Genomic DNA, 7,103 nt, shown 5'->3' on the forward strand with positions numbered 1-7,103 from the left:
AAAAAGTATATGATGATACTTGAAGATACACGTCTTGAAGATACACCTTTTTCAGAAAAATAATATACGATAAAATAAAAATATACAATAAAATAAAATAAATAAAATAAAATAAAATACGTAAATAAAATAAAATCAAATGAAATAAAATAAAATAGTTTGTCACCTATATATACACTGCTACATTTTTTCATTTCTGCAACAGGCACCAAAATATTTGAGTTCAACACAAAATATTGAGTTCAATAGCATAGGCTGAGATACTAAAAGACTTTATGTACTCCAAATAGTCCCTTGGCATAAATGATTGCAGGCTCAGAGCCTTAACAAATACAACTAATGTACATGTATTATTTTATAAATTCAGTCTATTACATCTTCGACTGCTCTCTTTTTGTTTTCCATACTGTCCTCTGCATGCAGGAAAGGATGTTTGTGCATACATTGATCCATTTTTTGATCCATTGATCCATTACCTGAATAGGTTTGGTAGCAGTAAATTTTTGAGTTTCATCTTTAAAGTTACAACCAACACATTCTAACGAATAATCAAGTACGCAAATATAAATAATTAAGAGATTGTATTATTATTTTCAGAACATGTTAATTATGGCTGGATACTGGCATATAGAACAAAAGAATGTTTTGTAAATCCCCTGTTGGCTCATAGAAATGTTACTGGTATTTTCTTCTCACTTGACTTTCAGATACTTTTTCCCTCCTAAAGTTAAACACGACAAACTCAATGTACTACAGAAGATTTGTAATCAATGATTAATTAACCATTTAGCTTCAATTTAGAGCTTAAAGATAAATTGATCCAAAAAAATTTTTTTTTAAATCTCCTGGATGATTTTTTCCTTAGAAAGTGTGGTGTGGGTGGGAGGGTTACTTAATTAAACACCATAGAATTTGCTTTCTGGGTTCTTGTCAAGATGCTGTATGTGATCTTACTTAGTGTGGTAACTGTCAAACAGTCCTGCTACAATAAATGAAAAAGTACTGCTGGATGCCAAAGCAAAACACTCCCAGTGCAGCTCTCCTGCATAGCCACTTGGTTTTGACTGTAATTGACCAGCAGTACATTAGATCTTGAATGAGAAAATTTAGTTGATATTGAATCATACTAAAATGAAAAGTAAATGAGAGGGTGGTTTTTCTTTTGTTTGTTTGTTTGTTTGTTTGTTTCTGTTTTCAGAGCAGGATGAGGGAGACACCTGATGTCAAATTAGTTGGACCCCTTTCTGGTAGCAAATGTCACACACATTGCTGTGCAGGAATGAATAGATGAGGCTTTGAGTCACAGGATTCCAAATGGAGCAGATCATCTTTAGTGTCATCACGCAGCACTTACAGGACAATTGGGTGATCAGACCCACTCAGCATGGATTTATCAAAGGCGGATCCTGCTTGACAAACCTGATCTCCTTCTAGACAAGATGACATGCTCAGTGGATGAGGAAAAGGCTGTGGATATTGTGTACCTAGACTTCAGTAAGGCTTTTGACACCATTTCCCACAGCATTCTCCTGAAGAAGCTGGCTGCTCATGGCTTGGACAGGTACACTCTTTGTTACGTAAAAAAGTGGCTGGGCAGCTGCGCCCAAAGACTTGTAGTGAATGGAACTAAATTCAGTTGAAGGTTGGTCACAAGTGGTGTCCCCCAGGGATCAGTACTGGGGACCAGTTCTCTTCAATGTATTTTATCAAAGATCTGGACAAGGGGATCGAGTGCACCCTCAGTAAGTTTGCAGATGACACCAAGTTGGGTAGGAGTGTTGATCTGCTTAAGGGAAGGAAGGCCCTGCAGAGGGATCTGGATATGCTGGATTGATAGGCCGAGGCCAACTGTATGAGGTTCAACAAGGCCAAGTGGGTCACAACAACCCCAAGCAGCACTACAGGCTGGGGGAAGAGTGGCTGGAAAGCTTCCTGATGGAAAAGGACCTGGGGGTATTTGTTGATAGCTGGCTGAATATGAGCAAGAAGTGTGCTCAGGTGGCTAAGAAGGCCAACAGCATCTTGGCTTGTGTCAGAAATAGTGTGGCCAGCAGGACCAGGGAGGTGATTGTCCCCCTGTACTTGGCTCTGGTGAGGCTGCACCTCAAATAATGTGTTCAGTTTTGGGCCGCTCACTACAAGAAGGACATCGAGACCCTGGCGTGTGTCCAGAGAAGGGCTATGAAGCTGGTGAAGAGTCTAGAGAATAAGTGTTATGAGGAGCAGTTGAGGGAAATGGGGTTATTTAGCCTCGAAAAAAGGAGGCTCAGGGTAGACTTTATAAACCTCTCCAACTACCTTAAAGGAGGTTGTAGCAGGGTGGGGGGTTCAGTCTCTCTCCCAGGCACCAAGTGATAAGACAAGGGGAAATGTCCTCAAGTCACACCAGGGGAGGTTTAGGTTGGATATTAGGAGAAATTTCTTCACTGAAAGGGTTGCGCAATGTTGGAATTGGCTGCCCAGGGAATTGTTGAGTCAACATCCCTGGAGGTCTTCAAGAATCATGTAGATGTTGAACTTAGTTAAATTGCTTAGTGGTGGACTTGTCAGTACTAGTTTAAGGTTGGACTAGATGATTTAGAGGTCTTTTCCAACCTGAATGATTCTATGATTCTATGAAATACAGTCCAAAATATTGTTTCCTGCAGCTTAAAGATCCGTAGTATCTATGGCCCTGCATTCAACAGGGGACATTTTGGCAATTAAAATGTTTCCAAAATCTTGAGTTCTTTTGAGTATATTTCTGCTAATAGAGAATTATTGGCACATGCACCAGCTTTGAAAAACACTATAAATTTGCTTATGGTATGTGAAAAGAAGTCATAGTCTGAGATGACAAAGTTTTGGATGTGTGACAATATTTTTGAGCGCTTGCAGAACAATATACCTTTAACTTCAGGAAGAAAATGGGAGCTTTGTTGTTCCTTGATGTGGTTTGTGTGTGACTATAAGGGAGAAGAGGGCTTTTAGAGATACTCTGCAGGCTCAGGAAGCATGTTCCCTGGTAGTGGAAATAGGAAGAATCTGTACCATCCCTTTCAGCTACTTAGATGTGATTCAGTGTTGTATACAAGGTGTATCAAAAAGACTTGGTGGAAATGCAAAGAAGAGGTACATCTAGACTCTTTCTGTGAAGTGACATAGTTAATGGGGAGGACTATAGTTCCTCACAAGTTTATAGAAAACTCCAGTACTATTTCTTTAAATGGATGCTGAATAGATGGGACTCAAATCAAGCAGCTTTAGACCATATAAAGAGCTATATCAGTTTCTTCTTCCTGCTTACTCTTACAAGCTGTGTCTTCTTTGCCAAAAAAAAAAAAAAAAAAAAAAGTCAAAGGCTTTCCCTGGTGTTTTTACTAGCTAGCTGGCCAGAGAGCAGCCCAGATATTGCTGCAGCAGTACCCTGAAAAGGACACTGTCATCTTAAAACAACAAAGGTTGTATGTAAATTAAGAGTCATGGTAATAATGCACTCTAGTGTCTTCATGAAATAAGATTGTTGATACATCCCTATGTGCAAAAATCCCAAATGGGACACAAAACCCATTTGATTTACCACTGCATGCAAGCTGACCCTACCACAACAAACCAGCACATGTTCTTTTTGCTGTAATGACAAGCACAAGATACAGAATGCTTCACAGAGCAGGATATTTATATACCCAATGTGTTCGACCGGCTGCTCAAAGGAGCAGAAGAGCACAGCACTAGAAAAGCACTGGGTGTGTTTGTATTATATTCCTGGGTGTGTATTCATCCCAAAACATTCTTTCTCACTTGAATTCAGGCAGTTTTCATTATTTATTTATTTACCCCTTATTTATTTTAGTGGCTATTTGACATCCCTTCTTAAGCTTAGCAAATTAAGCCTCCTGCTTCATAACTGCAGCTCTTTCCCTGCCATATGGTTACTCTGATTCATCCCAACCATCAGCTGGTGCAGTGCAGAGTTCAGGGATGTTTGAAGTTTCACCATATTTAAGGGCAGGAGGATTTCTATGTTGCTCATCTTTTTTGATGTTGTGGATTTGGATGTGCCAACTAACACAACTTATTTCTGTTTGAATCAGTGCTATTTTTTTCTCTCAGAAAAGCAGTTTGTGCAGGAGGTGGGAAGGAGAAAATGGGCAAGCACTTATATTTAGGTTGTTTTTATAAAAGTATTTAAATTCCAATTCTCCTATGCCCAAGGCTGCGAGACCTGTAAATGTAAGGCGGCATACTCTGTTGCAAATTTAACCTAATTCCCCCACAGTAAGTGCAGCTACATTAAGAAAGAATTGACCATGGTGTGTACAAGTGATTTAAGCTGCAACTGCTGGGGTTCAGTGTTATATTCACTCCCCCCTAAGTTTATCCTACTGTGTTTTGAAATGTAGAAAATAGATGACTTTAGACAGCATTATATGCTGGCCTGTTCTGTAAGTACCAATAAATCTTTCAAACAAATATTTCTGCAGAGGGAGAAGTGGGCAGGAAGAGCACTTGCCTTCTTTGGAAAAGTCTCTGGCAGGGCCGAACAGTGCAGGGAATGTAGCTAAAGATGGCACAGATGGCATCTGCCACCCTCTGCAGACAGTGCTTTCTTTCCATTCTGAACTTCCCTGTGCATTTTTACAAATGCACAAGACAGGACCTTGCCACTACAAAAGCTCCATATTCGTGCTTTCCCTGCTCCCCAGAGGCTTGGTACTTACCTCCTTGCCAGGCCCTGAACCTTGAGGCCCAGACAGAGCGCTGCTACCAAAGCCAACATCAATATCCCCCATTTAGATAGTAACTGGTAGATAGACTTAACTATGTATCCACAAGTGCTTCAGACAATTGTTGTGCATGTATCTGTCTGAATTCACTGAGAATCAAAGTACAGGCTACCCAAATGATTAGAACAGAATCAAGCCAACCATAATGGAGTTTTAAGCAATCAGGAAAAAAAAAAAAAAAAGGAAAAAAAAAAAAGAGTAAATTGGATCAAAACCAAATAAATAAGTACAATCACTAGGGAAAAACAAAACAAAACAAAACAAAATATATATTTAGATGTATTCATTCTATTTAAAAGCATAGGCTTTGTCCAATTTAACAAACTGTTTTCGTGTTCAGAGAGATTTAAAAGGGGAAGAAATGTATTTCCTGATGAATGAAAACTGTTAATGTTTTTAAGAGATATGAGTGGTTGGACTGATTATCGTTGTGTGATGTTTACACAATGCTTTTTGCACACATCTGAGCAGTTAAAAGATTTGCGTATGGTAATTTACGTCATTCAAATATGGCCCAACATGGCTTATTAAATATGTGTAAGACAGCAGGAGGCAATTATCAGAGAATTTTATCTCCTTTAGCCTTTTGCAGAACAGTATTTCTATAAACATCAGCTTTCTATTTATCTTTGCACTGTTTTAACTCCTGTAGTAAGATATGATATTGGATGTCATTACCTCAAAGGATAAAACAGATTTTATTTCATTTTTCAGTGTGTATCCAAGCAGAATAAAAATACCCAGTCTTTTACTATGACATTTAACTTACATAATTGACTCTGTCTAAAAATGTAGGCGTGCTTCCTAAACTAGGCAAGTTTTGAAGGATAGGGAATTTTGTTTGTTTGTTTGTTTGTTTGTTTTTTGTTGTTGGTTTGGCTTGGTTTAGTTGTTTGGTTGGTTTTTGTTTTAAGTATTGATAGAAGCAAAACAGACAAGCTTTCAAGCACGTAAGTCCTTCTTCAGGCTTGAAAGAGAAGCAGAGATCTTTGGAGTTAAATACAAGCTGAGAACTATCACTTTGAGTTTGCTAATCAGGTAGATCATTTGAGAGGAAAGGCAGCAGGTACCTCTGGAACAGAGGAATGACACCTGCAACAGAAGAGATGATAAGATAGCTATCTCCTGTGTGAAAGAGATGGGAAATTTATCATCAATTGAACTTGCAGGAGTTACTGGGTGTGTGCAAAAGAAGGCATAATTTACCATAAAACTAGTATATCTCTAGCCAATCTGTGATTTCTGGCATCCAATAGCATTATGAATTTTAGTTCCCAGGGACTTATTTTGAAGGTTTCAGTTTTACAGGTTTCCCTTGAGGATAAGAACTGAAAAGGCAAACATGAAATCATTGTTTTGTGAGAAATATTCTCTATCAGATCTTTGAGTATGTTTATTTTTCTTCAGTTCTTCACTCATTCTGGTGTTTAGTGGTTGTTTGCCTTCACTCATGTATTTTCTTTGTATATATTTGTTATACTTGCTGAAGTACATTACATTATGGGATGTGTAAGCAAGGACAGGTAACCTGGGAGGAATGCAGGGAAATTGTCTGAGCAGCCAGGGAAAAAGTTAGGAAAGCTAAAGCCCAGATGGAAATGAATCTGGCCAAGAACATTAAGGGCAACAAGAAAGACTTCTATAAGTACCTCAATGACAAAAGGAAGATTAGGGAAAATGTGGTCCCTCTCCTGAAGGAAACAGGAAACCTGGATACCCAGGACAATGAAAGGCTAAGGTACTGAATGCCTTCTTTGCCTCAGTCTTCACCAGCAAGACTGGCCTTCAGGAATCCCAGGTCCCCAAGGCCAGGCAGAATGGCTGGAGAAAGGAAGTTGTATCTTTGGTGGAAGTCTGATGCTTACAAAATGCTACAGCATACGCTGTTCTCTAGCTCTGCCCTACTGTCTTGTCTGTACAGTTTGACTCACTGAAACATTGTCCAGTGGCCCTTTTTGGCCATCATTTCTGGCCCTCTGTAGATTCAGACAGTATCTAATATGTTAAACTACATTTGTAAAGATTTTTCTTCTGAAAAAGACAAAAAAAAAATGACTGTGTTCTTTCAATAGAAGCTGAGATGAGAGTGAAGGCAGTCATATAGGAACTGAAAACCTCAAGAACTTAATCCGTCTCTGCAGATCACTGTCTCTTTTCATGAGTTTATAATCAACTATCACAATTCCTTTAAAAATTTGAGATGCTCTGAAGGTACAATGTCAAAGCAACCTCTATCAATCTCATCTGTATGTTTACAAATTACCAATAATTTCCAAAGCAGAAAAAATTATATTGTCCTGTTCCACATCTGTGGTGGTTTCTTAATGATGACCCTAA

Source organism: Cygnus olor, chromosome 4 (assembly GCF_009769625.2).
Source record: "Cygnus olor isolate bCygOlo1 chromosome 4, bCygOlo1.pri.v2, whole genome shotgun sequence".
Classification (NCBI taxonomy): Eukaryota; Metazoa; Chordata; class Aves; order Anseriformes; family Anatidae; genus Cygnus; species Cygnus olor.